This window comes from Neofelis nebulosa, chromosome X, assembly GCF_028018385.1.
Source record: "Neofelis nebulosa isolate mNeoNeb1 chromosome X, mNeoNeb1.pri, whole genome shotgun sequence".
NCBI lineage: Eukaryota > Metazoa > Chordata > Mammalia > Carnivora > Felidae > Neofelis > Neofelis nebulosa.
This window is the reverse complement of record NC_080800.1, coordinates 89,915,866-89,940,591: the sequence shown is the minus strand read 5'-3', so window position 1 is coordinate 89,940,591 and position 24,726 is coordinate 89,915,866. Positions and strand designations below refer to the sequence as shown.

The following is a 24,726-nucleotide window of genomic DNA, read 5'->3' as shown; positions in this document are numbered from 1 at the left end:
TCACGAATCTGTGAGATCATGACCTGAGCCGAAACCAAGAGCAGATGCTTAATTGATTGTGTCACCCCGGCACCCTGAAGAGCATGCAACTCTTGATCTTGGGGTTGTGAGTTTTGCCTCATATTGCAGGTAGGGATTGTTTACATAAATAAATTATTTAAAAAAAAAAAGAAACACTAGATAATACAAATACCTGGTAAAGAAATAGCAGTATAAGCTTATGGATTACGTATAGAAATGTGTAGGTAAATATTAGAAGAGCCCAGTTAAAAGTATTGAGAGGGTTTGTCCCTGAGAACAGTGACTGAAGGATGAGCAAGGGAAAGAGATTTCCACTTTTCATTTTACATCTTTGAGTACTTATTTATTTATTTATTTATTTCACTGAGTTAGAGATCACTTTATTCATTCTTTTCAGTCTAAGATATGAGAAAAGAAAAAGCCCGTTTTACAGCAGAGAAAACTGAGGTGAAGAAACATTGCTCAACTTCCCCAAGGACATAGTAACGCTGGCCATGCTGGAAGGGAATGTGTGCTTTCAATGGAGTACTATTTTTTTTTTTTTTTAGATTTCTTTGTTTATATCAGTATAGACTCAGGGATTCCTATTTTACCCCTGGGTTCTAATTGCTTACCTAATCTCTTATCATTTATTTTTATTTGTTTATTTTTTATTTTAGAGAGAGAGAGTAGTGAGCAAGGGAGAGAGGCATGAGAGGGGAGAGAGAGAGAGAGAGAGAGAGAGAGAGAGAGAGAGAGAGAGAGAATCTTAAGCAGGCTCCACACTCAACATAGAACCAAACATGGGGCTTGATCGCATGACCATGGGATCATGACCTGAGCTGAAATCAAGAGTCAGACGCTCAGCTGACTGAGCCACCCAGGTGGCTCACTAATTTTAGATTTACATGTAGTTGTAAGAAATAATACAGAAAGATCTCTTGCACCCTTTACCCAATTCCCCCCAATGGTAACATCTTGCAAAACTGTAGCACACTATCACAGCAAAGATATTAACATTGATACCTTAAACATCAGAACATTTCTGTTAGCCTCATGTTGCCATTTAATAGCTATACTCACTTCCTTCTTGCATGTAACCTACTCTTCTGGCAACCGCTAATCTGGTCTGTTCTACAGTTTTGATCATTTCAAGAATGTTATAGAGGGGCGCCTGGGTGGTTCAGTTGATTAAGGGTCTGACTTCAGCTCAGGTCATGATCTCATGGTTCGTGGGTTCGAATTCTGCTTCTGGTTCTGTGCTGATAGCTCAGAGCCTGGAGCCTGCTTCAGATTCTGTCTCTCCCTCTGTCTCTCTGCCCCTCACCCCCTCACACTCTGTCTCTCTCTCTTTCAAAAATAAACATTTAAAAAAAGAATGTTATAGAAGTGAAATCATACAGTATATATAACCTTTGGGATTAGCTCTCATCATTCAGTGTAAGTCTTCTAGAGACTCCCCTGGGTTTTCGTATGTGTTGATTGTTCCTTGTTATTTCCGAGTAGAGTTCGATGATGTTCATGTACCACAAACTGTTTAAAAATTCCCCAGTTGAAGGGCAAATGTGTTGTTTCTAGTTCTGGCTTATTTATTATAAGCTGCCCTAAACATTCATTGACACATTTTTGTATGAACATAAGTCTTTGTTTATCTGGAATAAATGCTCAAGAGTGCAACCACTAGGTCATGTGGTAGTTACATATTTGGTTTTATTAAAAAAAAGTGCCAAACTGTTTTCCAGAGTGGTTTTACCACTTGACATTTCCACCAGCAACGTATGAGTGATTCAGTGTTTCTACTTCCTCACCAGCATTTGATGTTGGCATTATTTTTCTTATTTTAACTATTCTGATAGGGGTGTAGTGGTATTGTGTTCTGATTTTAATTTGCATTTCTTTAATGGCTAACGATGTTAAACATCTTTTCATGTGCTGGTCTATCATCTGTATATCCTCTTTGGTGACGTGTCCATGACTTTTGCCCATTTTTGAATGGAATTGTTTGTTTCTTAGGGTTCAGTGTTGAGAGTTCTTTATATATCCTAGATACTAGGTCCTTGTCAGATAGGTGCTTTGTGTATATTTTCTCCTACCTGTAACTACTTTTTCATCCTCTTCACAGGGCCTTGTGCAAAGCAAAAGTTTTGTTTTGATGATGCCCAATTTAACAATGTTTCTTTCTATGGATCATGCTTTTGGTGTCAAGTCCAAGAACTCTTTGCCTAGCCCTAGACCGCAAAGGTGTTTTCCTATTTTTTCCCTAAGTTTATATTCTAAATTTAAGTCTGTGATCCTTCCCCCTCCCCCCCCCCCCCGCATTTTTCTTTGCAATCCTTTTTGAGTTAACTTTTGTATAAGGTGTGAGACTTAGTTAAGGTTCATTTTTCTTTTTCTGTTTTTGGATGTCCAGTTGCTCCAGCATCATTTATTTTTATTTTAAGTTTATGTATTTATGCATTTATTTATTTTAAATTGTTTTAAACGCTTATTTATTTTTGAAAGACAGAGAGAGACAGAGCATGAGCAGGGGAGGGACAGAGAGAGAGAGGGAGACACAGAATTCAAGGCAGGCTCTAGGCTCCAAGCTGTCAGCACAGAATCTGACGTGGGGCTCAAACTCATGAACCTTGAGATCATGACCTGAGTTGAAGTCAGACGCCTAACCAACTGAGCCACCCAGGTGCCCCAAGAGTTTATTTATTTTGAGAGAGAGAAGGAATGAGCAAGGGAGGGACAGCGAGAGAGAGGGAGACAGAAAATCCTAAGCAGGCTCTGTGTTGTCAGTGCAGAGCCCGGCACGGGGCTCGATCTCACAAACTGTGAGATCATGACCTAAGGGGAAATCAAGAGTCGGATGCTTAATCGACTGAACCACCCAGACGCCACTCTAGCACCACTTATTGAAAAGGCCATCTTTCCTCCATTGAATTGCTTTTACACCATTGTCAAAAACCAATTGGGCATATTTTTGGTTCCTCTGTTCTGTTCCATTGATGTATGTACCTATCCTTCTGCAAATACCATATAGTCTTTATTACTGTAGTCTGGAGGCTAAATAATGGCCCTTTACAGATGTCCATATCCTAACCTGTACTATGTTACCTTGCATGGTAAAAGGACTTTGTAGGTGTGATTAAATTAAGGATCTTGAGGGGCACCTGGATGACTCAGTCAGTTAAGCATCCAACTTCAGTTCAGGTCATGATCCCATAGTCTGTGAGTTTGCACCCCGCATGGGGGCTCTGTGCTGACAGCTCAGAGCATGGAGCTTGCTTCGGATTCTGTGTCTCCCTCTCTCTTTCTGTCTCTCCCCCGCTTATTCTGTGTGTGTGTGTGTGTGTGTGTGTGTCTGTCTGTCTGTCTCTCACAAATAAATAAATAAACATTAAAAAATTTAAAAAAATAAGGATATTGAGATGGGGAGATTATCCTGGATTATCCAGGTAGGCCCAACATAATTACAAAGGAGGCAGGAGAGTCACAATCAGAGTGAGGAGATTTGATGATAGAGGCAGAGATGAGAGTAAATGCTATTGGGAGGAAGAAGTCACAAGCCAATGAATATAGGTGGCCTCTGGAAGCTGAAAAGGCAAGACAATGGATTCTTTCTGAAGAGCCCCCTAAAGGAACACAGCCTTGCTGACGCCTTGACTTTAGCCCCATGAGTTGATTTATTACTTCTGACTTTGAGAACTATAAAATAATAAATTCATGGGGTGCCTGGCTGGCTCAGTTGGTGAAGTGTGCAACTCTTGATCTCGAGATTGTAAGTTCAAGCCCCACCATGGGTGTAGTAATTACTTAAAAATAAAATCTTTTGGGGTGCCTGGGTGGCTCAGTCAGTTGGGCATCTGACTCTTGATTTTGGCTCAGGTCATGTTCCTGGAATCATGGGGTTGAGCCCTGAGTTGGGCTCCATGCTCAGTGTGGAGCCTGCTTGAGATTCTCAATCTCTCTCTCTCTCTCTCTCTCTCTCTCTCTCTCTCTCTCTCTCCCTCTGCACCTCTCCCCTACTTGCACAACACCCTCTCTCTCTAAAAAATAATTAATTAAATTATTTACTTATTTAAAATAATTAATTAAAACCACTAAAGTATGGTAATTTGTTTCAGTAGCAGTGGGACACTAATACAACAATAAATCTTAAAATTTTAATAGACTGATTCTTCCCATTTTATTCTTGGCTTTCAAAATTGTTTCACCTATTCTAGTTCCTTTGATTTTCCATATAAATTTTAGGTTAAGTTTTTGATTAATCTTGTCTATATCTAAAAACCAATCTCCCTGGGATTTTGATAAGCATTTCATTAAACCTGTATATCAATTTGGGGAGAAGTGGTATCATTACAATTTTGAAACTTCCAACATAGGAATACAGTATGTCTCTCCATTTATTTAGATTAAAAAATTTTTCCTTTATCAGCATTGTGTATAGTTTTTGGCATGTGTCCTGTATGTATTTTGTCAGATTCACACTTAAATTTTCTTTTCTTTGTGAGCAATTATAATTGGTATTGTACTTTTAATTTTGTTGTCCATGTGTTCATTGCTAGTATATAGAAATACGACTGAATTTTGGAAGTTCATCTTGTATACTGTGACTTTGCGGAATTCATTTATCACTTCTAGAATTTTTTTTGTAGATTCCTTGGCGTTTTCTACATAGATGTTCATTCCATCTACGTATATTAGCAGCTGGATTTCTTCGTTTCTAATATCTAGGAGTATATGTTTTTTGAAGAATTGGTCATTTCATCTAAGTTGCCAAATTTATGTATGTAGACTTGTTTGTAGTATTCCCTTCTTATCCCTTAATGTCTGCAAGGTGTGTGGTGATATCCTGTTTCATTCCTGATATTGGTCATTTTTGTATTTTCTCGTTTTGCTTTGTCAGTCTTCCTAGAAGTTTGTCAATTTCATTGATCTTTTCGAAGAACCAGGTCTTTGTTTCATTGATTTTCTTGATTGTTTTCCTGTTTTTAATCCCACTGATTTTTGCTCTTACCTTTATAGTTTCCTTCTTTCTTGTTGCTTAGTGTTTATGTTGCTTTTATTTTTCTACTTAAAAAAATTTTTTTAAATTTTTTTTTAAATTTTTTTAAATTTTTTAAATTTTTTTTTTAATTTTTTTTAAAATTTTTTTAAATTTTTAAATTCTATTTAAAAATTTTTTAATGTTTGTTTATTCTTGAGAGAGAGACAGAGCATGAGCATGAGCATGAGCAGGGGAGGGGCAGAGCAAGAGAAGGAGACACAGAACTGGAAGCAGGCTCCAGGCCCTGAGGTGTAAGCACAGAGCCTGACTCGGGGCTTGAACTCATGAACTGTGAGATCGTGACCCAAGCTGAAGTTGGATGCTTAACTGACTGAGCCACTCAGGCGCTTGATTTTTTTTTGTAGATTCTTAAGGTGGGAGCTCAGATTATTGATTTGAGACTTTGCTTCTTTTAAAATGTGAGCATTTAGTGCTATAAATAACTGTCTCAGGACTGCTTAGCCTATGTTCTATAGATTTTGATATATTGTATTTTCATTTTCATTCAGTTTCATGTATTTTAAAATTTCCTTTGAGACTTCCTCTTTGACCAATGAATTGTTTAGATGTGTGTTTTGTTTCCAAGTGCTTGAACATTTTCTATTATTGATTTCTATTTTGTTTCACTGTGATTAGAGAACCCTTTCTGTACGATTTCAATTTTTTAAAAGTATAGTTGACATACAACATCATACTAGTTTCGGGTGTACCACATAGTGATTTGACAATTCCATATATTACAAAATGCTTACCACCACAAATGTAGTTACCATCTGTCACCATACAAAGTTATTACAATATTATTAACTATTTCATATGCTGTAGTTTTAGATTTGTTGATGCTTGTTTTATGGCTCAGGATATGTTTGTGTGTGTGTGTGTGTGTATCTTGTTATGTGTTCTGTGGATGCCTGAAAAAGAATGTGTATTCTGCTGTTGTTGTGTGCAGTGTTCTATAAATGTCAACTCGATCCTGATGGTTAATGGTGTTGAATTCTTCTATATGCTTGCTGATTTTCTGGCTAGTTGTTCTATCAATTGTTGAGGTACAGTTGTGGAAGTCTCAAACTATAATTATGCCTTTGTTTATTTCTCCTTTAAGTTCTTTCAGTTTTTCCTTCACATATTCTGGAGCTATCTTTAGTGCATGAACATTTACGATTGTTATTCTTCTTGGTGTCTGACCCTATTATCATTATATAATATCCCTCTATATCTCTGATCATTTTTTTTTTTTGCTCCAAAGTCTACTTTACCTGGGGTACCTGGCTAGTTAAGTCAGTAAAGCATGCAACTCTTGGGGTTGTAAGTTCGAGCCCCACATTGGGTATAGAGATTACTTAAAAATGAAATCTTTAAGGGGCACCTGAGTGGCACGGTCCGTAAAATGTCTGACTGGCTCAGGTCATGATCTCATGGTTTGTGAATTTGAGCTCCACATTGGGCTCTGTGCTGGCAGTGCAGAGCCTGCTTGGGATTCTCTCTCTCTCCTTCTTTCTCTCTCTCCCCCTCCCCAACTCTCTCTCTCTCTCTCTTTCTGTGCCTCAAAATAAATAAACTTAAAAATAAAATCTTTAAATAAAAAATAAAGTCTACTTCATCTGATATTAATATAGTAATCCTTACTTTCTGTTGATTAATGTTTGCATACTATAATTTTTCCATCCTTTTACTTTCAATCTGCCCATATCATAATATTTGAGTTATGTTTCTTTTAGGTAGCATATTTCCATATTTTTCACTCATTCTGCCAATCTATGTCTTAATTGGTGTATTCAGACTCTACATTTAATTGTTGATGCATTAGGGCTTAAATATGCCATTTTATGTTGTTTGTTTTTTGTTTTTCTTCTTTGTTTTTCAACTTTCTGTTTTCTTTTCCTGTCTTCTTGTAGGTTACTTGGACATTTATTAGAATTCCATGTTGATTATCTGTAGTGTTTTGTGGTGTATATCTTTGTATATACATTTTAGCAGGCATCCTAAGTCTTACATTACATATACATAACGTATCATGGGCTACTAGGGTTATTACTTTACCAGTCTGAGGGTAGGATAGAAACTTGACTCTTTTTATGTCTCTTTATCTTCCCCCATTTATAATTGTCTTAAAGACTTCCTCTGTATACCTTTAGAATTACAACAGACAATGTGATAATTTGTTTTAACTATTAAGTATAATTCAGAAAACTCAAGAGGAGAAATAAAGCCTATTGTATTTAGCCATATTATTTGTGTGTACTGTGTTCTTCCTTTCTGATATTCCAAAATTCCTTTCTATCATTACATTTCTGTTTAGAGAACATTCATTACTCATTCTTTTTTTTTTTTTTAAGATTTTAATTTTGGGGCACCTGGGTGGCTCAGTTGGTTAAGGGTCCAACTCTTGATTTTGGCTCAGGTCATGATCTCTTGGTTGTGAGACCAAGCCCCATGTGGGCTCTGCTCTGGGCATGGAGCCTACTTGAGATTTTTCTCTCTCCTTCTCCCTCTGGCCCTCCCCCATGCCCTCTCTCTCTTTCTCTCTCTCTCTCTCTCTCTAAAAAAAGGTTTTATCGTTTAAGCCATCTCTACACCCAATGTGGGGCTTGAATTTACAACCCGAAGATCAAGAGTCGCATGCTCCACCGACTGAGCCAGCCAGGTGCCCCCCGTTAGCCATTCTGTAGGGCAGGTCTGCTAGCAACAAATTCTCTTAGTTTTCCCACATGAGAAAATGTCTTGATTCTCCTTCATTCCCCAAAGATTTTTTTTGCTGGATATAGGATTCTGGGTTGACAATTCTTTTTTTCAAAACATGTAAAACATCGTGCTACTTCCTTCTGGCCCCCATGGTTTCTGAAGAGAAATAAGCTGTTATTCAAATTGTTTTTTTCCCCAAAGGCAAGGTTTTGTTTTTCTTCAGCTGCTTTCAAGATGTTTCCTTTCTTTTTGTTATTCATCAATTTAACAATGATGTGTCTTTGTGTGGGCTTCATTTCAGTTTGTTTTGTTTGGAGTCTGAATATGATTCTTGAATCTGATTTGTAGGTTTGTGTCTCTGGCCAAATTTGGGACACTTTCAGGTTTTTTGGAGTACTTTTTTAGTTTTTCCCACTTTTTTTTCTTTCTGTGGCTCTGATGACATGGATGTTATAGGTATACAGGTATTTAAACACCTGTTCTTTTTCTTCTCAGTCTATTTTCTGTCTGTTGTCCAGATTGGATAATTTGTGTTGTTCTATCTTCCAGTTCATGGATTCTTTTCTTGGAATTCCAGTTCATGGAATCTGTTCTTGCCATTCTGCTGTTGAACCCATCCACTGAGGTTTTTTTTTAAGTTTATTTATTTATTTTTGAGAAAGAGGGAGAGACAGCACAAGCAGAGAAGAGGCAGAGGGAGAGGAATAGAGAGAATTCCACACAGGCTCCATGCTGTCCGTGTGAAGCCTGACGTAGGGCTCGATCTCACAAACCATGATATCATGACCTGAGATGAAAAGTCAAGAGTCAGACACTCAACCAACTGAGCCACCCAGGTGCCCCTTAATCTTGATTATTATATGTTAAGTTCTAAAATTTCTGTTTGTTTATTTAATTCTTTATGTCTCATTTTTTTTCTGAGATTTTCTCTTTCTTCATTTGTTTCAAATATGCTTGTAATTGCTTGCTGAAGCTGTATGTCATAGGTGCTCTCAAATCTTTGTCAGGTATTTCTAATATCTTTTTAAAAAATTGTTAATGGTTATTTTTATTTTGAGAGAGAGACAGAATGCGAGCAGGGGGAGGGGCAGAGAGAGGGGGAGACACAGAATGAGAAGCAGGCTCCAGTCTCTGAGCTATCAGCACAGAGCCTGGCACGGGGCTTGAACTCACAATCTGTGAGATCATGACCTGAGACAAATTCAGACTCTTAACCAACTGAGCCATCCAGGCACGTCTCTAACATCTTTTTAATCTCAGTGTTGCAATTATTGATCGTCTTTTCTCATTCAGTTTGAGATCATCCTGGCTGCATTTTGTTTTGTTTTGTTTTGTTTTGTTTTGTTTTGTTTTAAGTAGGCTTCATGCCCAGCGCAAAGCCCAATGCAGGACTTGAACTCATGACCCTGAGATCAAGACCTAAGCTGAAATCAAGCAACGGACACTCAACCGACTGAGCCACCCAGATGCCCCATCCTGGTACTTGATATGATAAGTGATTTTCAGTCAAAGTCTGGGCATTTTCATATTATTTTATGAGACGCTATACTTCATTAAAGATTTTTTTTAAGTTTATTTAAGCAATCTCTACACCCAACGTGAGGCTCAAACTCACAACCCTGAGATCAAGAGCCGCATGCTCTACCAACTGAGCCAGCCAGGTGCCTGTACGCTTTTATTAAACCTTCTGTTTTTGCCGGCTTTCTCTGACCTGTGTAGTGGAGCAAGTGGTATGGCTCCTTCATTACTTTCAGGTGGCAGTAGATGTCCAGGTTCTCCATTTGACTTCTGTTTACACCTAAGCTGGGAGCTCCTTGTTACTGCCACATGAGGGTGGAAGCTCTGGGTCCCCACACTAGTCTCCACTGACATAATGGGGAATGGAGGAGGGACCATCGCTGGCCAGCTATGATGAAAGTCTGGACTTCCTACTTGGCCTTCTCTGACACCACCTAGTTTGCGATGTTGAGGCCTCATTACAGCCTGGTAAGTCTAGGTCTACTAGTCAACCTCTGTTGGCAGGACTGGGAACGAGGGTCACGTTTTTTTCCCATGGTGTTTGGCTGGGATAGAGTGGTATTGTCTACAAGTTTTCTGACTTTCCAGGCTGCCCCTTGCCTGCTCTTTTGGCTAAAGAGAGCAGAGTTAACTGCTTGGACATTTGTTTCTGTACTGGTTGCTGTTTATGGGTTGTCAACTTCTTTAGCTCCAAGGCTGGAATATATGAAGTGAAAGAAATATCCAGGAATATCACCATTGTGTCATCCCTTGGGGCCTGAAGATCCTAGCTGGTGTCTTTTCTTCTCTGGACCTTTCATTGTCTTTTGATGTTTGTCTGATATATAATATCTAGGGTGTTTATTTGTATTGAGCAGGAGAAATTGGGAGAAGTATGTCTATTCCATATTCCAAGAAACAGAAGTCTCCTATTTTATTTTGGTTACCACGTCTATGCGTTTTTAAAAAATGTTGGCTCCTTTATTTATTTTTTAAGTTTATTTATTTATTTTGAGAGAGAGAGGGAAATAGCAAGTAAGGAGGGGAAGGGCAGGGAGAGAGGGAGAGAGAGAGAAATCCCAAGAAGGCTCCTCACTGCCAGTGCAGAGCCCAATGGGGGGCTCGAATTCATGAACTGTGAGATCACGACCTGAGCTGAAACCAAGAATAGGACACGTAACTGACTGAGCGATCCAGGTGCCCCTCTGCTTATTTTTTGAAAGATTTTATTTTTGAGTAATTTATACACCCAACACAAGGCTTGAACTCACAACCTCAAGAGTAAGAGTCACATGCTTGATTGACTGAGCCAGGCCAGTACCCCAGTCTGTGCTTATTTTGATATCTATCTATCTATCTATCTATCATCTATTTATCTATCTATCTATCATCTATCATCATCATCATCATCATCATCATCATGTATCTACATCTCTAAAGAAAGCCATCTAATGAAGCTACAGCTAGAGTTTTTTTTCCCTGCCCTTTAGGAAGTAGAGATATAAGCCATCATTGCAGTTACTTTAAAGGTGTGCTCAAATCATTAAAAGCAGGTGCTCAATACATCTTTGTTGATGTTAATGGTGTTCCTATCATTAAACTTATTTTTTAAGTGCAATCTGAGTAATAGACCTCCTTTATATTCTCTCATAAGTTGTGGTTGGAGAAAGAATAACCTAGATAGGGTTGCCAAATGGTGTCTGCAAGAATACTGAATACAGTGAATAAGCCTTGGAGGCCCTAATTTTGAAATAACATAATGTATAATGTGCAACCACAAGAATTTCTACCTTGTATTAGATTTCACTGTTGGTATATATAAAAGTTCTGCTGTAACATAATGATACAATTTATTTAACTGGAAAAAAAAAGATAGTCCTATATCTGGTATTTTGTACCAGTCAACAAGCTCAAAGGGAAGACTGTCAAAACCAGAACCTGGCAACCTCAGAACCTTATGAGGGAGAGTCAGACCCACTGGAGCAGGGCAGGTAATTGGGAAGTTTCCAGGAAGTTAAATTCAATAAGCATTTATCATGCAACGAGGGGACATCTGGACCAGTGTAAAACACTGGCCAAGTCTAACAACAGGCACTAGGTAAACAGGTCATTGACATCAGAGGGATCTCACTCGGAGGGATGGTAGGTGTGTCCCCAGGTAGCCTCGAAGAGCTCACTGATAGAAGCATTTGGCGATAATCAAAACACTGGAATGAATATGAGTATCAGGAAACAGAGGAGATTGAAGTTCAACCAGAGATAACACAGAGACAGAGATGACAGGAGCACAGGTCTAGAGGTGTTAGGATTCTGAGATGACTAAATCAGGTATGCAGAAATAAGGGAACAAGATGAAGCCCAAGTTAAAAGAAACAGGGTGATGGGGCACTTGGGTGTCTCAATCGGACAAAGGATCAACTCTTGATTTTGGCTCAGGTCATGATCCCAGGGTTGTGGGATCAAGCCCCACATCAGGCTCTGTGCTGAGTGTGGAGACTGCTTAAGATTCTCTCTCTCCTTCTCCCTCCCCTCTGCCCCCCAAATTGTGCTCACTCTCTTAAATAAATAAATAAATAAATAAATAAATGCAAATTTAAAAAAAATTAAAAGAAACAAGGCGAGAGTTTAGTTATCAGAATCTGAGTTCAAGGAAGTTAGACGTTTCCTTCTACTTGAGCCACGTTATGTAAACCTTATATACCAACCCACTCAGACCTGTGCTGCGTTTGGGAGGCCTCTGCACTCACTCTCTCTTGAGGATTTCTTTTCATGTTTGACTCAGTTTACTCAGCTATCCTTTCCTTCTTAGTTTGTTATTGTTTGCATTTGTTTTGTTTTGTTTTGCCTTCAGTTTGATTCCAGACTTAAGTGCTCGTACTGTATTGAACTAACTAGAATGTTGCCTCTGTAGCTATACACACTGCCCTGCCTTTGGTTCATGGCAACTTCCAGGATGCCAGGAATGCCTGGCTGTGTTCTCTGGCTTTTCATATCACACGAGGGGGCTGTGTTTGCAGTTGGAGTCTAAGTAAGCCAGTCAGGCAGGTCATCTCACTTGCCTCCTATCTTTTTAAAAAAAATTTTTTAATGTTTATTTATTTTTGAGAGAGAGAGAGAGAGAGAGAGAGAGCAAGTGGTGAGAAAGGGCAGAGGGAGAGGGAGACACAGAATCCGAAGCAGCTTCAGGCTCTGAGCTCTCAGCACAGGGCCCAACGTGGGGCTCAAACTCATGAACTGTGAGATTATGACTTGAGCTGAAGTCACTTAACTGACTGAGCCACCCAGGCGCCCCCCCTGCCTCCTACTATCTTTAAAGCTCAATACAAAATGAAGGGGCACCTGGGTGGCTCAGTCAGTTAAGCCTCCGACTTCAGCTCAGGTCATGATCTCACGGTTTGTGGGTTCGAGCCCCGAGTCAGGCTCTCTGTTGTCAGCACAGAGCCTGCTTTGGATCCTCTCCCTCTCTCCCTGCCCCTCCCATGCTTACACGTACTCTCTCTCTCTCAAAGATAAATTAACATTAAAAAAATAAATAAAATGTAAACTTAAATAAATACTACTTGGAAGTAATAATTGTTGTTAAATCACTCTTGCACATTTTTAAATTGTGTATTTATTTATTTTTGAGAAAGAGAGAGAGAGAGCGCATGCGCTGAGCAGTAGAGAGGCAGAGAAAGAGGGAGAGCAAGAATCCCAAGCAGGATCTGCACCATCAGTGCAGAGCCTACTGCAGGGTTTGATCCCACAGAATGAGATCATGACTCGAACCAAAACCAAGAGCTGGACACTTAACTGACTGAGCCACCCAGGTTCCCCTTGCACATTTTTGACAGGACTCTACACTGAATAGAAAAGCTGTATACAACAATAATCAGGTTATTAATGCAGTGCTGTAAGAACATTTCTCATACTCTCTCTCTCTCAAATTAAAAAAAAAAAAAAGACCATTTCTCATGGAATGCCCAAGATAGACGTAAGATTGCATATAGGCTCTTGTCTTGGAATATCCAGACACTGGTGGGAAATGCTTAATGAATGGAGGAAGGACAGCAAAAACGGAGGGCTGCTTGTTTACAAAGAGCACCAAGTGAACAGCATCTTGGTCTAAGCATGGGTGAAAGGTAAATCATTAAAGCCTATGCTTTCAGAATCAGCTTCCTTTCCAAGCTCTTTCTGCACCAAAGGGCTAGAATCTTCCTGCCAAAAACGATGGAGACCCAAACAGCAACTCTCACCTGTAGGGCCTTGTTGCATCGTTCTTGCCTTAATAGGAATGGTATTAATTTACACATCTCAAACTTGATCCATATCAAGCCCTCATTCATCCCTTGTATCTGTTTCCAGGACTTCTTGCCTCGGTTCTAGTATTTGACACCCAAACATTTAATTTGGTTTCTATCACTTGTAGCATACCTTTGCCTGAGTTCCAAGTCCATTCTGGCCAGGGGTGTTCCAGAACTGCTCTCTATTCTAACTGTATACTTTCCTAAACCTTCACTCTTCTCTGAGTATCTCATTTTGGCCACCATCTGGCTCTGCAGACCTATGGTATCTTGACCTGGCTTTAGACATTCAATTTTGCCATAACCATCTACTCTTGGGATCTTCACCAGATATGACCTGTTTGTGTGTCTATCTTTCTTGAACACCTAGAATTGGCTTATGGTTTCCAGTCCAAGAAATTTGTCCTGGTCTTTGATATTGTCAGCTTCCATGTTCTTAGTCTCAGTACAGGACCAACCAGGCTTTGGTTGTACAGTAAGCAAATGGCATGGTGAGCATGCTCCTCTGTTCTTTCTGCATTCGTACTGATGACCTTGCCTCCTATTTCAGGAACTCCCACTTCATTCACCCCTCCTGTGTCTGTACTCTTTGGTTATCTCATGTTTCCAATTTTTCTAGATCCCTCCTCTCCCACAAATATTATCTAGTGTTCTGTCCTAATTTCTCACTTATATATTTTTCATAAGCGAATTCATGTTAATAGTTATCTGACCATCCCTTTCCCCCCTGAAAATCTGTATGCACTTTACATAGTGATCTTATCTAGAAAATAGTTTTACCTGAAAGAGGCACTCTAGTTGGGTAGGGAGATTGTTAAGTAAGAAAATAGGCCATTACGGAGGGGCTTTTGGTGTCTGAGACCCTGGGGCTCCCCATTCGATCACATTAGCCTATGTATGTGTTAAATTAATTATTTGTATTTTTAAATGTGGTAAAAGAACCCATGACAAAATTTACTGACTTAACTGTTTTTAAGTGTATGGTTTAATAGTGCTAAGTATATGGGGCGCCTGGGTGGCTCAGTTGGTTGAGCATCTGACTTTGGCTCAGGTCATGATCTCGCTGTCCGTGAGTTCAAGCCCCGCATCGGGCTCTGTGCTGACAGCTCCGAGCCTGGAACCTGCTTCAGATCCTGTCTCTCCCTCTCTCTCTTCTCCTCCCCTGCTCACGCTCTCTCTCTCTTTCTCTCTCTCTCAAAAATAAATAAACATTAAAAAAATTTTAAAAAATAGTGGTAAGTATATTCACATCATTATACAATGGATCTCCACAACTTTTTCATTTTGCAAAACTGCAACTATAGAGTCATTAAATAGCAACTCCCTTTTTCCTGCCTCCCTCCAGCCCCTGGCAACCACCATTAGTAATGTATCTACTGTTTTAAAAGAACCTTTTATTTTTTTAAGTTTATTTATTTATTTTGAGAGAAAGAGAGCTTGGGAGGCAGCTCAGACAGAGGAAGAGAGAGAGAATCCCAGGTGGGCTCCCCACTGTCAGTGCTGAGCCTGAATGCGGGGCTCAAACCCACAAATCGTGAGATCATGACCTGAGCCAAAACCAAGAGTTGGATGCTTAACTGACTGAACCACTGAAGCGTCCTGAGTAATGTATCTACTTTTGGATGGGGTTGGCCTCTGCTTATATAACAGGCTCAATCTGGATTTATTTTATTTTTTAATTGATTTATTTTGAGAGAGTGAGTGAGCACCAGTGGGGGAAGAGCAGAGAGAGAGAATCCCAAGTGCCAACAGCATGGAGCCTGATGCAGGGCTCAGTCCCACGACCCTGAGATCATGATCTGAGCAGAAATCAAGAGTCAGATGCATAACCAACTGAGCCACCCAGGCACCCCTCAATCTGGATATTAAAGGAAAGCTACACCCTGTTTTTCTTTTTAACCCAAAATGATAGATGGGAGTTATGGTAGAGCCAGGGATCAACTCTACCAATTCTACTCCAACAGGCAGGAATGACCCAAGTAACCCTCCCATTTGCCCCATTTGAAAATGCCCGGTTTTGAAATTTGATGAGCTTTAGAAGCAAAAATAAATGATGTGGAAGTCCACTTTTTTTAAATGTTCCCTTGAATCTTGAAAGCGCTATGATTTTTTTCTCTAAATTGTTACAACTCAGCTAATTATCAACCCTAGGTCTTTCCTCCTCTCTTTATGCCCTTCATATTTTCAGAATATAAATGCAACAAGAGAGGTTTTAAGGTGTTAAATACATTTCAGTGATATAAAGTGATACCGTTAACTCCATTCAGGCATCGGTATAAACTAAGATAACCTTTTATAGGTATTTTACTGTTGAAATAAAATGAGAAGATAAATATCCCTGAATTAATACAGCAGTGCCTTTCATATTAAGGAAAGAAGAGAATCCCAAGCAAATTGAGGGAAGGTTTGCCTGTCTATAGGCACTTCTGTCTATAGGGTTTGACTTCTTTTCATTTATTTATTTTCATTTATTTTTTAAAAATATTTATTTATTTTTGAGAGCGAGACAGAGTGCAAGCAGGGAGGGGCAGAGAGAGAGGGAGACACAGAATCCGAAGCAGGTTCCAGGCTCTGAGCTGTCAGCACAGAGCCCGACGTGGGGCTCGAACCCACGAGCCGTGAGATCACGACCTGAGCCAAAGTCAGATGCTTAACCAACTGAGCCACCCAGGCACCCTTGTAGGGTTTGACTTCTGAGCCACTAATCCAGTGACAGAAGCTCTGAATCACTTGCGCATATTACAGTCCCAGAGGAACATGAGCAAATCGCTACAGCCAGGAAAAGGCTTTGAGATGAGAATGGTACAAAGGTTTCACTCGGTCATAAACAGACTTTTATGTGTTAGTTTTGTCTTGTATTATCTTAAGTTATATGGTTATGATTTGTCTGCCATTCCAAGAAGATTTCTAATAGTAAACTCTCTCACACGTGAATACCACCTATGTTCATTTTCTACTGGCCTACATGTTCTCCAAGAGGTTCATTTTGACTCATTTTTCCAAAGCAAAATCACACATGCCCTCCAATGCTTATTGTGGATTCACCCTGGGGTATTCAGAAACATGAGGACTGCTTCCCATGGCCTACACTTTGGTACATGGGTGGCATCAGGGCAAGGGTCATTCAACAGAATGGGATTCCAGAAGGTGAGGAATCAGATATTAAAGTTCAATGCAGAGAATGGGTTAGAAGTCCAAGATGTTAAGCAAAGTGTGAGGGACCCCACAGTTGTTGTTTTTGTTGTTGTTTTTAAGTAAGCGCTATGTCCAGTGTGGGGCTTGAACTCACAACCCCAAGATCAAGAGTCAAGTGCTCTAACGAGTGAGCCAGCCAGGTACACTGTGACCCTGCAGTTCTTAAAGGAGAAGATTTAAGAAGGGTCCCCAATCCAGAAAGACATGGAATTTGAAGAGCAGTGGCCATGGGTACCTCACAGCTTTCTTATGCCTCAGTTTTATTATCTATAAAATAAAGGAATTAGATTAGTCAGTGTTACGGTTTGTATTGTTTGCCTCAACTTTTTGAGGCTGAAATCCTAACTACCAGGAACAGAGAATATGGACTTATATAGAAATAAGATCATTGCAGATGTAATTGGTTAATCCGAGGTCATACTGAAATAGAGTGGACCTTTAATTCAACATGAGTGATGTCTTTATAAAAAGAGAAGAAAGAAACACCGGGGGAACTCCTCTGTGTAGGCAGAGATTACAGTTATGAACCTGCAAGCCAAGGAATCTCTGAGGCTATCCAAAACTGGAAAAGACCAGAAGAATCCTCTCCTACGGGCTTTGGAGTATGAGAGAATAATTTCCCATTGTTTTCAGCCATCTAGTTTCTGTTACTTTTCCGGCACAACATCTGAGTGCTCTTTCCCTACTAGCACTTCTTAAATTCTGATTTAGAAAAGCATTTCTCGTGGATATTATAGGCATGTTTAGTATCTACTGAAATGCAGATTGGCTGTTCCATGTAGCTCAGTGAAATATACATTGATCATCACTTTCCAAAGCTCATTTTGGAGAAAGCCACATCTTGCCTATAAAGGGATACTTTGTTCATATCCATGTGGAGAAAGCGGTGTTTCCAGACTGAGATGTTATGCTGGAAGATAACATGCGTGTTCCAGAGGCAAAAATCAGTGCTTTTTCAGAATACCTTAAGCGGGTGTTGGTGATATAGTGGTGAGCATAGCTGCCTTCTGAAATGGCTTAATGTAGGGGAAGGAAGGAAAGTAAATGTCTCACATGAAGTAAACTAGGAAGCAAGAGTGGTAAGAGCCTAAGTCTGCAGTCACGGAAAGGAAATTGGAAGTGCTAAGAGAACAGACTCCTTTTTATTTGAGTCATTGTGTATTCCGTCAAAAGACCCAATTCAGGGTTCAGAATAAGAAGGTATAAGATGGAATGCGTGCAGATGTAAACAGGGGAATAAATACAAGAGTTATCTTCCTTCACCCTGATTCATAATAGGAATTAACGATGATAAGGAAGCAAAAAGATGCACTATCTAGCTGGTTGGCAATGTGTGTTTTAACCTTGACAAAAAGTAGCCCCAAGTATTTCAGCATTTAATTATGTATTCATCAACAAAGCTCAGTGGGCAAGAATCTTTGTGAAAGTCTTCACAAATGAAAGGATATTGTTAGAAGTGTTACCAAACTAAGAGTAATGCCTTGTTGGAGAAATTATTTTATAAACTAAGAAAGCATTTTTGGCAACAAATGATGATAAGGAAGCAAATGATGGTGATGATTATTGCGAGTAGCAACCTGCCATATGAGAAAGAAGGAAATCCTGCCACTTGCAGCAATGTGGATGGAACTGGAGGGTATTATGCTGAATGAAATAAGTCAGCCAGAGAAAGACAACTATCGTATGTTTTCACTCATATGTGGAACTTGAGAAACTTAACAGAAGACCATGGGGGAGGGGAAGGGGAAAAATAGTTACAAACAGAAAGGGAAGGGGGCAAACCATAAGAGACTCTTAAATACAGAGAACAAACTGAGAGTGGATGTGGGGGGTGGGGGAGAGGGGAAAGTGGGTGATGGGCATTGAGGAGGCACCTGTTGGGATGTGCACTGGGTGTTGTATGGAAGTGATGAATCACGGGAATCTACCCCCAAAACCAAAAGCACACTGTACACACTGTATGTGACCCAACTTGACAATAAATTATATTAAAGAAAAAAAAGAAGAAGCAAGCTGCCATAGTCCCCGAGCGCTCCTGCATGCTCTCGCTGGATAGGCCAATACCACACAGCCCTCACCGCTCACTACCTGGGCCATTTCTCAGGGTTGTGTTTTCAGCACACAACCCTGAGAGATGAGGCAAAGGGGACCAATGCAAACATGCAGAGGCTCACGTCGCTAGCTGTGCTGCGAGTAAAAGCTCTTTATCCCCGAATCTATAGTCTCATGTCTTCTGCCAGCATGCACGAGCCTGCCAGCATCCAAAAGCTGATTTGTTAGCCTGCAAGTAGCCAAAAATCCCAGACCTGACACTAATAAGATAAGCTGTCTCTATCTACTGTGGTTACTAATAGTAATAGATAATATTAATTAGAAACTAATAACAATACCGCTTATTGAGGGTTTACAATGTGCTGGACACTGCTCTATGCACTTGATATAAATTATCTCACGTTGTACCTACAGTAATCTTACTAAGAAGTCAAATGACTTGCCCATCCAAGGTCACATACTCTCAAGCTGTTCTGACAATGATCACTACTGTCCTTTCTTCTTTGCTAACATCCTCCTTTACTCCTTATTTCTGCCTTCTTGTTGTAAGTCCTTGTTCTGACAATCAAAAAGGCTAATAATGCAAAAATAATAAATAGATAAAAATAATGCAAAACTCACTGCCTGAGAAAGCTCTTTTGTATTTCACCTTTCTCCTTCTTGGTATAGTGGTGAATAGCCTAGACTCTGGAGCCAGTCTTTACTCACTAGCTGGGTGAACGTGGTGGGCAAGTTATTTAATTAATCTCTCTCTTTAAAAACATTAAAAAACAACATTTATTTATTTATTGAGAGAGACAGAGCACGAGTGGGGGAGAGGCAGAGAGAGAAGGAGAGACAGAATCTGAAGCAGGCTCCAGGTTCTGAGCTGTCAGCACAGAGCCCGACGTGGGGCTCAAACCCATGAAACGTGAGAGCATGACCTGAGTCAAAGTTGGACGCCCAACCAACTGAGCCACCCAGGCACCCCTTAATCCCTTTGTCTTCATTTCCTCATTTGTAAAATGAAGGATAATAACAGTACCTATCTAATAGGGTTGTTGTGAGTCTCAAGTGGGTCAATATATGTACAGGGTTTGCAGTAAGTGCCCAGCACATAGTAGCAGTTAAACTAAAATTCACTATTCTTGGGGTTTCTTGGTGGCTCAGTTGGTTGAGTCTGACTTTGGCTCAGGTCATGATCTCACAGCTCGTGAGATTCATCCTCGAGTTGAGCTCTCTGTTGACAGCTCGGAGCCTGGAGCCTGTTTTGGATTCTGTGTCTCCCTCTCTCTCTGCCCGTCCCCCGCTTATGCTCTGTCTCTCTCCTCTCTCTTTCTCTCTCTCTCTCAAAAATAAATAATCATTAAAAAAAAGAATCATGCTAAGTCATAAGGTGTGGGTAGCATTTACTCTGACAGAAGGGGAAAAGGTGAAGACTCTATATTTAACACTCTCGTTTCTTTACTTCTTTCCCATATGTAGACTCATTTTGTCTTTGTGGCAGGCCCTTAGGGGAGACAGAGAAGACATTCTTATTCCAGCACATACATATAACCTAATGCACAGAGTGGTACACAAGTTGCCCAAGGTCTAGAGCCAGTAGGTGGAATGAACTTACCACTTACTCCTCCACTTCCAGCAGATCCTCTGGTGCAGGGAGCTTACACCTGTTAATCGTGACTCTCATATAGATATAAGATGAACACGTGTTAAAGATTTTATTTAACTCATTATCAGTGAATGAGACAAACTGGTCAGATGTTCCAACTAGTTCAAAGGAGTAGTCAAACATGCACGCATCTGTATGGATTCAAGAAATGTTGAATTTAAAAAGAGATGGGAGGGGCACCTGGGTGGCTCAGTCGGTTAAGCATCTGACTCTTGATTTCGGCTCAGGTCATGATCTCGTGGTTCATGAGTTTGAGCCCCTCATCGGGCTCTGTGCTGATGGCGAGGAGCCTGCTTAGGATTCTGTCTCTCCCTCTCTCTCTGCTCCCCCCTTGCACATACTCTGTATCTCAAAATAAATACATAAACATTAAAAAAAAAAGATGAGAAACTGGCTTTTTCCATGGAAGCAGGAAAAGGGAAGTAAATTGAACTTCCGCCAGACAAATTTATTTTCGTGTCTACAGACAAGAGTTATTTTTCATGGGTACCAGTTATCTACAACGTGCAGAGGTTTTAAATAGCTCGAAGAAAATGAAAGACCAAAGTCAGATAACTCAAAGAGAACTCTAAACAATATTTAGTCTCCATTGGAGATACCTAGTACTCTCCTTTGCTTCTTACCAGTTTTCCTATTCCCTATGAATATAGACATAATGAGACTACAAAGGAAGTAATAGCAAATGTTTCAAGGCCACAGGATTGGAAATATGGGTTGGGGACACCTGGCACTATAGCTTGGACTCCTAAGCTGGTCTTAGGACCAGGAACCTCATCACGGATGAGGGAAGATATTTTGTGTTAAGAGGAGTCATTCAGAGAGGTCCACTCAAAAACTAACTGGTTTTGAGTTCAAGGGAGCCTTGAAGGTGGAGTTTCCAAGCTGCTAAGTGGCAGATGGTGAGGCATGCGTTCCAGTCTGGTCGATTTTATAGCACCCGGATTCAGAGATTCAGATCATCATTTAATTAAGTTTGTATCTAGCGTAGTTTTTTTTTTTTTTTAACAAAAGTAGTAATTAATTCTATGAGTTCAACATAGATACACTTTCCTTGCTGTCAGAAACTAGAGGTACCAGGTGAGCAAGAAGGTGGTTTACTGATGTCCTAATGAGGGGTTTGCACAAACATGCACTTATGAAACTTGCATTCATATTCACGTATGTGAGTATATAGCTCATCTCTTAAAATGTAATTATGTACTTATGCAAGGTGATACACCTTGCCTTACATGTGGGCAGCCATCTACGCAGTGTGGTCAGAAGGGTAATTAGCCTTCCTGTTCCCAGATGTTCTCCTAGTGATCTGCCTTCTTTTCTGACACTCCCACCAGTAGTGTTATTTCTTTGGAGAAAGACCTCCAGAAAGCACATGTTCAAATGCAACAGGATCTTGTAAAGAGGACTAACAAAAAAGTGGGATGGAAATATCTAGGATGCTGGCAGAGAGGGTGTCATGAGGGCAGCTCTAGAAAGTGCCCCAGGAGTTGCTCAGGCACCTAGAAGGAGGATCAGTGACAAGGAGGGCAGGAAAGGAAGACTGGAAGTGAAACAAGACTGACCACACTATGGAGTCGTGGTGGCCACGTAACAGTATCCCACGAAACAAATGCATTAAGAATTACTCTGTAAAAAATTACTCCATAGAAGAATGTAATTTCAAAAGGTCAAGTAACGTGTTGTAGGAGAAGCATCTAATTTTCCTAACGTGAGTATGTTTTTGCAAGCATTTGGCCAGAAGTGATATGCTGGGAGAAAAGCAGCAGATCAGGTATGACCGGAAAACGAGAGCTGAAGTGGGAAAACTGGTTTCTCATCCAAGATTAACGACTTAAATGCAAATAGCCACAAGAGACATCTTTACTCCCATCCACATGCTCATCATCCTTGAGATCAAAGCAGTCGTTAAATGCCTATTTGTTACACGGAGCTGTAGGAAATGAGTAAGCACATGTGTGATCCCCTGCCCTCATAGGATTTATAATCATGTAGACAATTCTGTGGGGACAACAAATTTGGAGCTTGAACAGTGAACAACTTACAACAATTTAATAAATCATGTGTTTTCATTGAGTGCAAAAAAGAAGGGAAGTGCATTTGCCAGAGAGCTGAGCAAAGGAGCTTGAATAAGGGATTACTACCACTTTCTCCAGACTTGTCTGGTGGACATAGACTCTCAGGAGCTGATCTGGTCATGGGGAAAATAAAGCTCATAGAATGGGATCGGGTGCATTTTAGTAGAATGTTCAGAGGTAGAAATTAAATGAATGGAGAAATGACACATTAGAGAAGCCTCCCTTCCCTTCAACTCACATTTCCTTGAGGGAACATGCACTACGGGGACACCCATGATCTCTCTCCTTGACCCTCCCTTGTGCCCAATCAAGCCAAGAAAAACTTACCCGAGTAATGAGTTTTTGAGAAGAAAATGAGAATGCTCTGCTCTGCCATTTCCAGGTCTTCTGTCTAAGGGTTTTGTTGTGATCTGCTCTTAGCTTGTGGGAGAAGTTCTGTGATTGCCCCCTGAGCCATGGGTTAGGTGGGTGAGGTTCCCTAATTCAGGGGTGGGAGAAAGATTCAAAAGACAGTTGAGATCCCACATCTCAGCTATGTCCTCCAGTCTAGTTTTGTAACTGGTACTTTGATCTCCTATCTGACTCTGTTGTCTGTGGTCTTGGTTGCTTTCAAACTAGGAAGAGGAAAAGTGGTGTTATAGATTCTTCTCCTAAAACCTGACACAGCAATGGGTAGATGTATCAGGGAGAGGTGTAGAGCGCCGATAAGAACGAACACTCCCACAAACCTCATGAAGAAGCTCAAATTTCAGTGTCTCCCATTTTCCTCTCTACAAAGGTCATCATGAGCATATGCTATTTAGTCCAGCAAAAGACTAGTTTTTCTCTTTCTGTTCTTTAGATTCCAATCCGTCTTGGGCTGATGCTTTGAAAAAAAAATATAATAGAAGTGAATTACTATCACATGATATTTAGTAAAAAACAAAGACGAGGCCCCATTTTTTAATAATTGAGTGATATATGTTCGTAAAAGCTGACTCTCAATTTCTGGCTTATCTCATTGCAAATCAGTGACAAGCTGTTCACCGACCAGCACTGGTCTGCAGCCCACACATTTTCGTAGTATTGATCCAGTCTACTTCGGTTCTCAGAATCCTCATCACCCTCCTATAAGATAGTGAAGTGGTTAAGAGTGCAGGTAACAGCGTTCCAATTCCCAGTGAATGAGTGGTGGAGTCAGTATCGACACCTCCTCCCTATGCTTGTTATGAGGAATAAACAGGAATGTGCATGAAGCACTTGACTGGATCAAGTCTCTTATAAGTGTTCATTCAGTGTTATTATTATTCTGGACCAAGACCCATGTTGGGTGGTAGGCTTCTGCTTAATATTTTGGGAGACGCCTAAATGGGTATAAATAAATATCCTCACAGTTCATTCTTCGAAGGAATGAGTCAGATTCGATTACCTTCTAATAATCGGGGTAGTTGGCCCTTCATGCTTTCTTTTGCCCAGAGGCTGAAAAGAATCTGTGCGAGTGAGTCAGGGGGTACGAAGACTGGCTCTCAAGGCTGCATTGGTTCATCTTTAAGATATAAACATGACTCTCTTGGGTCAGTTCCAGATAAAGAGGCTAATCAAAATCATAGTCATAAAGAGTCAAAGTCAAAGGTCTAGCCTCAGGGGATCACTGTGTATGTCTCTGGGAATATTTGCAGTGTTTGCTAGTGTTGCCTAAATATCATCTCGTAAAAGATTTGGTTCATTTCCTATATGAGAAGCAGGCCTGGAAGGCATTCAAGAAACTAGAAAAACTTGGAGTCGGAAAGGGTGAGTTGAGTTGCCCTGGAGCCTATAATGTACCTAACTGAGTTGGGTCAGGAAGCAAAGCGTGCCAAATGGCCTTGTAACGGGGTCACATGGAGATTTATACTTGTCAGAGAAGTGGCGGACGGTTCCAACTGCCCCTTCCCCTCAGCACTTCCTTGCCGGCAGTTTTGCAGGATGGGCTAAAGCCACTTCATCCTGAAAAAGTCAAGATACAGCCGCACCTGAAATGGCATTGAACACGAACTGATTGTTAACCCCCACGAAACTAACAGACAGACTTTTCAGAAAAGGCAGAGCTCACGAGAGCCAGATTTGCTCTCACTGTGCCCATCTGTTTGGTCCGGAGGGCCCCAACTGCAGTGGTTTGGGGCACCAGGGACCGTTCACAGCACGCCTCTGGCTTCTCTGGGCCACTGACTTCCCTGTTCTATGGTGAACTGGACCAACTTCGTTTTTTTCCATGTTGGTCTCGTAAAGCTACAGGTTTCG

At 40.5% G+C, this 24,726-nt stretch overlaps 1 non-coding gene across 1 annotated transcript; it reads right to left on the bottom strand.

Moving 5' to 3' along the window:
• Window positions 1-16,085: 16,085 nt before the first annotated feature.
• TRNAQ-UUG (transfer RNA glutamine (anticodon UUG)) lies at window positions 16,086-16,170 on the bottom strand. The gene has a single exon. It is a non-coding gene; the product is annotated as a tRNA-Gln (tRNA).
• Between the last annotated feature and the right edge of the window lie 8,556 nt (window positions 16,171-24,726).